The following is a 12,140-nucleotide window of genomic DNA, read 5'->3' on the forward strand; positions in this document are numbered from 1 at the left end:
CATATCTTTCTTTGATTATTTTACTTGGGAAATGCCCTGATGCAGTAAACTCCACCCAACTGCTATTCCAGCCAGGTTAAAACAAAATTAAAAGATGGTTAGAAGAGATGGAGATGGTTTCCTGGATGCTCCTCCTATTTTTTCTTTGTAAATTGTGCCTTACCAGGAGCCTCATTTCTAAAAGATTTCCATGGACACATTTTATAGCTACAAACCTAATCCAGGCCAAAGTGGTGATTTATGAAACGTTGATTCCGATGCCAAAATCATTAGATTACATTGATTTTCTCCATTTTTCTGTGATATATTTAAAGGAAAACACTAATTGATATCATTACCCAAGGCACAAAAGCCGTAGATATCACTTTAATGTGTTTTTTATTGTATTCTTTGACATCATCGCATGATGGAATCAAGTCAAAACACTTTTTATAAATGAGGCCCCGGCTAACAGAGCGTCACGACCTCTCGGGTGCTGCGGAGGTTAAAAAATGGAGATAGGGAAGGTCGATGCTTTGTGAGGAATGTAGAAAAGATCCCACACACTCTCTTCTATTCATCATTCTTCTCAAAGGGAGTTGATGCTGACAAAAGGCTCGGACTCCTGTGAGGCATCCGCAGCATTCACAGGCAGCCGTAGCCATGCGCCCTTAATCAGCCAAGTTCCTCGCGTGCTCACCTCTTCCCTATGGGCAGCGCTGGTATGTGCACGACACAAAGGATAACATCATGGGCGAGGAGGAGGAGAGCCCATGCAGCCACACATTGCTTAGCTGGCAGTAACAAAAGCCACACCTAATAAAGCGCATTGAACTGCACATCCAATGACTGCATACGACAGCAAGGATGAAACAATTCAGGCTATCCACATCCACTGTACCATTTTTTAACAATAGAGGCCCTGGAATACAACATGTTTCCAGATAATGATGTCTTTATGGCGTATTAGAGAGACTAAAAGAAGGCATGCGCCCGCTCCTTCAGCTGGCTGGCTGCTGAGCCCTGGGCTAAAGGCAGTGGTGACTCATGAACACGCTTCTCTAACAAAGACATGCACAGTGTGCAAGTGACAGAGCGGCAACACGTACAGTAAACACATACACACAGCAGAGTGCCGTGTTGTTGTGTGGTGTGTGGGGTTCGTGGCTGTGTGTGGCGGTTGTGTGTGTGTGTGTGTGTGTGTGTGTGTTTGGATCTGAGTGAGTCTCTAGGGGTCAAGTGTGTGTTTGTGTGTGTGGAGGGAGAATGGGGGGGGGGGGTGTGTGTGTTCATGAACTCGTTTGTGTTCCTGGACACACAGATGCCTTTCAGGATTTGTACACATGGTTCAGAGGCATTCCACACCTGCGGTATCTGTCCCCAGGTCCACAGGTGACATTTTCATAACACTGCACAACTTCCAAAACCTGTTTTTTCCACTACTCCCGCCCAGAAATCATTACCCCTCTCTGCAGCTCTGGTACCCTAAATCATCTCTACAGCCCCCGCCTGATCAGCCTGCATTCCGGAAACTGAGAAGGAGGCCACTGGGTAAAGATCTAATAAAGTTAATCAACCACGGATGCTATTACCTTTAGATGGGCTATTTGGCTTCAAAACAAATCTGCGAGTGGCAAGAAAACTCCCACTGGTGCAAACCGTTCTCTGATGGACCACACATGGACACCATAAAACGAAACGTACAATTTTCTTTATCTACAGGCCCAAATGACAGTCCGATCATTTCATTCTCCGAAATGCCATTGCACTCCATTTAGCTCCTGTATTTCTCCTGGGAGATTTTGAGAGGATTTTGACCCGAGAGTCCCGGACAAGAATGCTAACCTCTGAGGTCATCGGCTCCCCGAGGCAGCAGGGACGCTGTTCATCCCAGCTATCATTTTCACAGCTGCAAAATGTGGGAAATAATACCATTCATCACTGGGGTTGGACATACTGATATGCTGAATATCAATTCGTCAAGCAAAGACTTGAATTACTTACTATCAAGTCAAATGTATCACGTTCAAATGATATTGAAATGATATTCACTTTGGAATGAAACGCTTCAAATATTTTGTTTTATACTTTCTATTTCATTTTGAAAAATAACTTCCAAGTCAAGGAATAAAAACAGATCAGTTCAGCAGAGGCAACAGTGAAGTACCAGCCGTTAGCTCAGAATGGCTGAAGATGCAGAAGCTGCTCCTGTGAAACAGCCACGAACGGAGCTGACCTCTCAGCAGGGAAATATGAGGGCAAGTGAGCATGGCTGAGTGAAGACGTAGCGCTGGATATCCATCAGTGTTCCTCCATGCCAAGAGAGAGACAGACAGAGAAAGAGAGAGAGAGAGACTGGAGGGTACAGATACAATCTTTTCTCATCAACAGACAGGGTTCAGTTGGTAATCTCGCAGGGAAATGCTGTGAATTTCCTCAAACACCCTCGTATCAACAGCATCTACAACATCCGTGGGGTACGGGAACATCGACACGCAGTTCCCCCACAGTGAAAGGATCTGGCAATTCTCTACTGGTGTGGGATGTTTTAACTGGCATTTTTTAGTTCTAACTGTCCCATAGAGGGCTAGAAACACTCCAAGAAATATGAACATAATGACTCAGAGTTCTTCCCTTGCTACTTTTCTTGCCCTCTGGCAGCCTGTCTGAACACTCTCTATAGCAAAAAGGAGGTTCTCCAGACTGAAAAAAAGCTCTAGGCAGGACCTTACCCTCTAACTACAGGAGCTTTCACACAATGGAATACATCACTCCAACTGCTAACCATGTTTTTGAGTGTGAAAGCCACTGGACAGTTCGAAATAGCATGTGATCTGAATGCATCCAGTGGAACGCTCGAAATGGTGATTGCGAGCAGATGCCTTGGAACGGCGTGCATTGCAGAGATCAAGCAATCGCAATGCGTGTTGTTGCTGCTATGCTTTCTCACCTTCAAAAAAGTGGATAACAATGATGTTATTACAGTATTTATACTGTCCTTCTCAAGAGGAAAATACAACATCTGTGTTAGTCTCACAGTAATGGGGCCTGGCTGATTCTTTCCTATCATACTGCATGGCATCATGTGCCACAACAATTGCCGCTGGCCACATAAGGATAAAGATAAATTTAACAGATAAAGTTAGCATGCTGGAAAGATTAGAATCAAAGCACACCATGGCATCCGACTGCAGCTCCATCATTTGTATGCAAGAAGAGAAACCGGGGAAACTATGGCATGATACATGCAAGAGGGATGTGTGTGTGTTTGTAGGTGGGTAGGTGTGTGCAAGCGTGTGCTTATGAGTATAACTGTGTTTGTGTGCGTGCATGTGTCTTTGGGTATTGTGCTCACCTGTGTGTGTGCTGTGTGTCTGTATGTGTGTGTGTGTGTGTGTGTGTGTGTGTTTTTCATGCATGCATGCACATGTGTTTCTGTGTGCACATGTATGCGTGCGTGAGTAAATGTATGTGTTGAGGCCAGAGGCAAGCAAGGCTTCCTGTGTTAGGTTCATGCTCTGTGCTCTGCTCTCAGTGAAAACAATGTGCACAGCTCCATGGTTTTGAATTTCCCATCAGGGGGTGATGATGACAATGGCCACTGACAGATTAAACACATTCCCTCCTTTATTGCAGCTGGCACAGGATTTGAAGGTTAAAACAACAAACAAACGGAAAACAAATAAAAATGTGAAAACAATCTGATAAGACATTCTTATTTTTAATTGCATGTCAAAATGAGTCTCACACAAACACTTGTAAGCAATATTCAACAATCCACTTTCGCAGCCATTTTTAGACATCTTATCAATGGTAAGTGGAGAGAGAATCCGGGAGGGACACATTTAAATTCAGAGGGTGGGAAGGAGAGCAGGAAAGAGGGATGACGAGATGCAGAGAGATACAGTGGAGAGCAGGTAGAGGGAAGATGAGAAAGCAGGGTAATTAATCCACAGATAATGCCGATGGTTCAGAGCCAGGTCACTTTCAGTGTAATGCCATCATAATAGTTGCCCTTGACAAGCCCCATATCCGGCGACTATTGGAGATTTATATATAAAAATCATAGTAATGATATTGGCACTCATGAATCAATCAGACATGCTCTATATATCCAAGTAGAAGAGTCAAGCAATTCATCCCCAGTAGAGTAATGCTGTAAGACAATCCAATTCCATTATTAGATGGCTCACGTTGCACTTTAAGAGAGATTAAGAACACAGATAGAGAAGAAAGACGTTAAACAGTGTTGATAGTTGAAAGAAAATCCCTGTATAAAGAAGAGTTTGCATATATATTGAGAACATCTTTCTAATATTGAGTTGCACTCTCTGCTGCACAAACTGTCCCAATTGTCTCGAGGCTCAAAAGCCAAGGCACTCTTTTGTGTGCGAAAGCTGAAAAAGCCTTTATTACTATGGCTACCCAACAATGTTTCAGCAAATCTGCCTTCATCTCTGGGATACACGTTGCGTAGCCAATAGCATTTAGGCTTTTTAAACTTTTGAACATCAAAGAATACTTAAGAATAAGAATCCGTGCCTTTCTCAGAAATAGACTCTACCCTTGACTCCACTGAGCACATATTTTGAAAGCGATGTTACTGGAGTAAAAGGCAAGGGGCACTCTGGTATTCTGTCTTCGCTTGCTCAGAAATCTCTCTCTAGCTTGTCTCTTGCCATTTTATCTATATCAACCATCCATGACTGACATAGACTAAACATAACAAGGGACATAAGGGTCATAACAAGGGATTCTAGCTTTCACCTGAATTCATCTGGCCAGTCTATTTTGTAGAAAGAGAGTGTTCCTATTATTTTGTACACTTATGTTATTCCTCCGATCTTGGAAAGCTCAGTCAGTAATTGTGAACATGAACAACTCTCACAGAATCAAGGCTCTAATCAGTCAGCAGCTGTTCCAGTGACAGTAAATGGCAGGAAGATTTTGTTGTGCTTTTACACCTAGATGAGATTTATTTCCTAGTAGTACTAACAGAAAAGATACCCATATCCTATGAAAATTTGCCTGGATATAGGGTGTATTTTTGTTTTAAGGGGGTTGAACAAGGATATTCATTCCTGAGAGACCTGTCTACCAGTGTAAGAGAATCAATATCTAACTCAAATCTTTGTCAGAAGACAGGAGGGAGGAAAAAAGGAACAATACCCAACAGTAGGGAGCAGTCTCTTGTATACTTTGATAAAAAAAAAAAAAAGGCCTTTGCTCGTCTCTACCAAGAGCGAAGCCCTAGTATTAAACGCCATTATATGCATGAATGAGATAGTTACAGATGATGGGTTTTTCAATTCCACCTTAGACGCATATTGATTGACAGTGGGGAACAAGAGAATGTTCTGTCGGGGAGACGGAGAGAGACACTTGACTGAGAAGGCAGCCTCCCGATAGAAAACAATTTGGGACACTTGAGGCATTTATGTGTATGCCTCTGACGTATTGGCTCGGCGGGGAAGAGAATGGAAAAGGAGTGATTTCGGAGACATTCAGCCCTCTCTGTCTCCTTAGGTAGGGCGGTAATTTTCCACGATCATTAAAACTGCGCAAGTTCAGAGGATTTTGCAACAACACCGTGTATCTCTCCTGTTGATACCACGGCCGAGTGAAAATGGACCCGAACTGAAGGGAGTTAAGCTCTTCCTTGCTCCTTATTTTGAGAGGAAAGACAGAGAGAGCATGTGAAGAGGCTCAGAGACACATCTGTACATGACTACAACCCTTGTGGTGGATTGTGGGCGGCCATTGTGCCCTATTCAATTTGAGCTCAGGATTTTTTACATATGATGACAAAACAAAGATATTTACAATTTTACCATACCTATTCATACCTACTCTCACAAAATGATTGATTGAACAAGATTAAAAGAAACGATGATACTTCTTAAAGGATAGTGGCTATAACTTAAGTGCTTGATTGACTGAAATAATAACATTTTAATGAAAAAATGGATGAATAGCATTTTAGAATTGAACTCTTCATAAATAGCAATGGGCGAGGGCCAAATTATCTTGAGGCAGAACAAGTTATAAAAGTAATTATGATTCAGGGTAAATTAGAAAGAGAGCACAAGACAACAGCAGGGCAATAGCCTGGAATCTGCAATTTGTAAAAAAAATGATTTTCTTGCAACAGAGTGATAAAAAAGACAAAAAGGGAAACTTTGTGATGACACATACTGGAGGTTATGGGGGGTTTAAGCCAGGAACTCAGACACTCTAAGAAGCAGGAATTTGCAACAAGTTTTCATATGCATATAAGGATAAGAACCATATGTGGTGAGGTGATAAGGACCTTGATCAAAAATGCACGTCGTTCAATTAGAGGTGAGGTTATATGAAAAATGTATTAAGTCAGGTTGTTCCAAATTTACATAGACAGTTTAGAATTTAGAACAACAAAAAAAACTCACAAAACACTTATAAGAAGCCCATTATCTTTTGTTTACTTTTTCATTTTCAGTAGCTTCCAGCAATCACCTTCTACTGCAGGACTTGGCGGCGGCGCCTGAGGGATATGGCGTTTATCTTAAAAGCACCAGCCAAAGCATTAATCATAACAATAACACTCTGATTTGTGTTCCAAAATGATTTAACAAATAAAAGTTTCACCATGAAAGTGAATTCACAGACGCCGTTATATGATCTTGGACAGATTAATGTAGATTTGTGACCACACTCTCTTTTCAAGATGGAAACGATAAAGACCTGACTTTAATGTGTGATGTCTTCAAGAGACAAAACCCAGAGCTGCTTCAGTGGTAATGAATACGAGACCGACTGTGTGGACGCTGCGACAGCACCCAGGGTGATTATCCTGACACATTTTCTTGTTCAGAACTTTTAACGATTCTATAAAATAAACATTATTTGGGTGGAGAAACCTCAAACAAATAGTAAATGTTAATAGACCAGTTTCAGGTTTATAACTTCACAGAATGGACTATCTGTCCTTACTTCTGTTCAAGAGTTGGTTATGTTCACAAATATTGATTGAACTGTTTAAGAATTAGGGTATAATATATTCAAACTCTGTTGTAGATGAGATTTTGCCTTTGGGCCTGCATAATATTTTGACACACAAATACAAGAGTGACCGGGTGAATAACAAGATTTGCATTCTGCTCTTGGATGCATTTCAATTTCAAACTTCACAAAAGTAACAGAACATTTTAAACTATTTGTAATTTATTTCTTATTTCAAACTCGTACTTTGACCAGACACTGTCAGTAAATACTTGCGCTTTGTACTGAATTGTTTGCCTGTCCTTTTGACTTTACGAAACACGGCTGTGAAGTGCAAAATACTTTGGATGCAAATGTTGACAATGAATATTTAATGTGGTTATTTATATAACATGGCAATGCAAAAGGCAGAGGAGCAGGTGAAGGAGAATCACTGTCAGTGCCACAAAGCGTACAGCTGGCCGGTGCCAGGCCACCGCAGGGCAGGCAGTGTGCTTCTCAAAAGCCAATTTATACTGAGATAGGGCAGCTAACAATGTTATGCGCAGCACATTTACCCAATGGCATTGACTAGTGCTTACATTCACATTTAGGCATTTAGCTGATGCTCATATTGAGAGGGACTTGGAAAGAGCGAGCAGGTTGGCATGTACTGTTTTGCTCAAGGACACTTCGACATGACACATGGGCTGTTTGTGGTGAGCAAACTGATGACTTTTCCATTACAGCATAGTGTCTCTTTTCCACCCTGCCACCCCAATATGCTATACAATGTGCTGATAGCAAATCAATCCCAGAGGGAGATGAAATAATAATTTCATCTCTCTTCCTGGTCACTTACAAGGGCTACTAATCAAATTAGCTATAATTGAATCGGGTTTAATGTCATTCATTTGCTAACTGGCCAGGCGTTTGACATTTCAGTGAAACAGGATGATTCTTCTGTGGTCCAGCACAAAATCCTACATTTTAATTCATGCAAAGAACAACAGTAAGTTGGTAAAAATGTGAAAATACATCTTGTGCTACAACATGCATTGACTCTTTTTGTCACGCTGTGATAGATGAGGTTCCTCTACAGCGAATAAGTGAGAGATTAGATGTAAGCTTTGCTTTCTCCTCGGATACTGTGGTATACTACATCTGTATCAGCCTGCAGGCCCATGGGAGCCCCTGCTGGCTAACACAACCACTGTGTGAAACAAGTAGATTCAAGAGGCTCTCCCTAAGGCCAAGGAAAATGGATATTGATCTAGAGCCATGACTAAATGGATTAAATTACTGAGTAGTGTTGGTAGCAGGGCAGGACAGAGAAAGAGAAGGGAGGGAGGAGGAGAGGAGGCAGAAGGGAGATCGGGGGGGAGAGAAATGGGAAGAGGAAAAGGAGAAAGACAGGGGGTATCGAAGGAGTCTGCCAAAATCTCTGTCTACTTCTGTCTTCTCTGACAGCTTACTCTCTCTCCTTCCTTTAATCAATAGCCCACCCAGCAGCCCTGTGCAATCATTCCCTGCATGCCAAAGTTCCGAGCATCATCTTGGTCTTCATACAGTTACGAGCCAACTGGCTTTAGAGGATCCGCAGTCAGGGGATTATCATTTTCCATTCAACCAAGACTGTTGAGTGGCAAGAATGCCGACTGCATGCTGAGAGCAGAAGAAGATGCATCATCATGAATACACAACTTGAACCCAATCGATCCTTCCGGGTGTGAATATGGGGGCGGATCTGGCTGGCCGTTTGGTATCAACAGTTAGTTGGTAACACTTTACAATAAGGGTACACTAAGTTAAGGGTTAGTTAATGCTTAATAAGGGTTAGTTAATGCTTGGGTTAACTAACCCTTAATTAACAGTTAACTAATGTGTAATTTACTAATGGTGTTCATGTTAACTAAGGTATTCATTTATACATTATTTGATAGTTTATAATGATGACTATTAAATAATGTATAAATTAATACCTTAGTTAACATGAACACCATTAGTAAATGATTACCAGACACATTAGTTAACTGGTAATTAAGGGTTAGTTAATGCTTATTAAGCATTAATGTACCCTTATTGTAAAGTGTTACCAGTTAGGGAATCAGGAGTCCTTCTTAAGCCCCTTTCCTTCGCGGCCTTGACGATGGGTCTGGAGGGCTTCAGAGAATAGCTTTCTGAGTGCCTCTCCTGCAAGCCCTCAGTGTTGATATTCGGGACATTAATGCATTCACTTGCATGACAGGAATATCAAAGAGGTGAGTGTGAACTAGCCCATAGTAATAGCAACATCAAGGGATGGCTGTTTTCTCCCGCAGGACACTTCCTCTGCTGTTGTTGATAATATCTGTAAACAATTGGAAAGACCCATTGAATTTCTCAGTGCGTCTTCTTCGGTCTTGATTTTACTCGTGTGATTTTCAAAATATATTTGATCGAGCCCGTTTGCGGCTGCTCACGAGCAGTTTCCCTTCTCTAAGCTTTAGTACAATAGCCTCTTTTATGATAAAGGCTTATTCCCCTTTAACTCCTGAGCTCTAATCATAAACACTTTTCCCCACTCCACTTCATTCCCTTCAGGGCAGTGCTCCACTTCATGGCTACATTGAATATTCATAAAGGACTCTTCCGATTTCAGCTGACACACGGGCATCAGCATATGCTCGACATATGCATAAAATGTGCATTAACATGGTTTTATTCCTGTCACACTGATGTGGAGAGTGGATGTTTATAGGATATTTAATGGATGCTATCCCGTAGAGTGGCCATCAGATTGCATGTAATCCACCGAAGTCTCTTCAAAGATGACAGTTTACAACATACATGACTGACAGCTACCAAAAGTTATCTGCTGCAGTGCCTGGCACCGGGAGTTTTTGTGGATTGTTTTTGCAGGGCCCTCCTACTGGCCTGCAATAGGCAAACACAGCATAAAGTACATGGCAATTTCCCCCAACAAAGTTTTTATATGTGGCCTAGAAATTCCCAAACCATAAAACCTTGAAAATGTCCACTGGGAGTATTAGATAGGAAGGAATTTGACAGTGCATGCAGGCAAATATTCAGTCATTTCATATTATTCCAGTGTCTTACTTAGAGTTCTAATTGCAAAGCATTATGACTCTCTAGCACCATCTGTTGAGCAAATCTCAAAATTACAGGCGGACATTTGTGATGATGGATATTGAATATACAACCCAACTAAAAGGAACAGAGCTAAATTCTTGCAAGGCGCTGTAGATACAATGTCAAATAAAACAGTGAGTCACTAGCAGCTACACTCTTTATGTAAGGGCTGTGACTCTTTCAGACATGCTGGACTCCATAAAAATGTAGGGCAAAATTGATAAGATAGGCCTAAAATGTTCAGTTTGCATACAAGGACAAAGGTATGATGTAACAAAGGCGAGAATCACAATGTGAATAGAACACTGACGACGTTCAGATGATGCAACAAAGGCAGGAATCAGACTGAATAGAACATTAGAGATGTAAGTTCTGAAGTTCAAAGGGGGGAACATGTGGGGTACAGAGGGCATCAGGTTGATGCAGATTGGGCTCTGTTTTGATCTTGATTAAACTCAAAATGTACCAATTTGCTCTTTGGTGACTACGTTAGCAAAAGCATTTTCTAGGATGAGCTGAAGTTGGGCTGAATCTTTTACCTCAGAATGGTGAGGACTGGGGCTTTAAATGAGCCACTTTCCATATGCAGGCAACAGCAGGTGCATTAGATTATATTGTAGCCTATATAGCCTATGTAGGCTATATGTAACTTGTGTATATGTATGTAACCTTTTAAAATAATCAAATAAATCAAATCAAAATCAAATCAAGCAAGTTCTGAGTATGATGTTTTGTTTACACATGGACATAACTCTGTTTCACAACTTAAAATAACCTGTAATTTTGAAATTAAATACAGTATTTTGTTCAAAAAACACATTTGGCAAACAAATGACCCGGCCCATTTGAATTGAGAATTCTTGGGCCTGGGCTGCTGAATTTTTAACAGCACTAATCACCCTGTATCCAGTAAACAAGCGTAACTATGGACAGCTGGGGCCTGTCTCACGAAGCGAGCTCAGTGGGTTAGCGAGCTAACTTTGGGTTTAACCCTGGCTTTTCTGTCCCAGTACGATGGCTCACTTTCTAGCGGGGTAGATCACCATGGTAACTGAGGCTGCACAGCCTGCTCCAGAGCAGCTTATGTTGAGTCTATCAGATCCACACGTAGCCTATAAAAAGCCTGTCTCCTCACCAATCAACTCTCTGGGAAAATGGCATCACTACCCCTAGAGGATCCCGTGGACTCTTTCTTTAAATGGGCCTATCCTTTTCCAAAGATTCCATCTACAAAACATGGCATCCATATTAATGATACAGGTCTAATATAAAGAACTGCGAAGGTAGTGAATGAACACAGTAAGGGCTGTTTGCAGGGCAGAAACCGGCAGAACCACTTTGCTCTCCACGATGATTTATTACATCAGAGATATAATAAATGTTTGCGGTGTTTCCGGGCCATTTGCCCACTCTGGCTATAAATGACGGCTTCTATCAAATAGCAGGTAGTTGAGGTAGTATTGAGTGCAGTGAAAGTCTTTCATGGGATTCCCGAGAGTGATTTGTTCAATAGATTGCACTCATATTCCCATCACTGCGGCCCTGGGGAACATGAGGCAGATTTAGTGAATTGAAAATCTTTCCACAGCCTCATTGCGGCGACACAATTCTCAATGAAAAGCATGCCTACTGTGCCTTAATAACGGCCAGTGATAAGCCTATTTATTTGCGCAATACGCAATTTTTCCTCCTGCAATCCTCTCTCACCTTGCCAGCAGCAAAGTGTTACTTTTCACTGTTATGTTTCGTATTCTTCATATGTATTCATTACAATAGTTTGTTCTTCTTGAGACAGCACAACTTTCACACACCCACTTTTACAGTCTGCTTAACATGAAATTGTCAGCAGGATGTGTTTACAAATTCCCAATTATTTATATTGCTTTTATTGTTTTATTATATCATTATCTACTATTTGGTTGTTTATTTTTACATTATTGTTCTGGTCTTTATCCCCGACATCATAAACTAATTGCATTTCCCATTGCAATCAAAAGAAGAATACATTCTGCAGAATTCTGGATCCATCATGGCCTATTCCAAAAGAGAAGTGTGACTCTTCTGAACAC

The sequence above is a fragment of the Centroberyx gerrardi genome, chromosome 5, assembly GCF_048128805.1.
Source record: "Centroberyx gerrardi isolate f3 chromosome 5, fCenGer3.hap1.cur.20231027, whole genome shotgun sequence".
In the NCBI taxonomy this organism is placed as follows: domain Eukaryota; kingdom Metazoa; phylum Chordata; class Actinopteri; order Beryciformes; family Berycidae; genus Centroberyx; species Centroberyx gerrardi.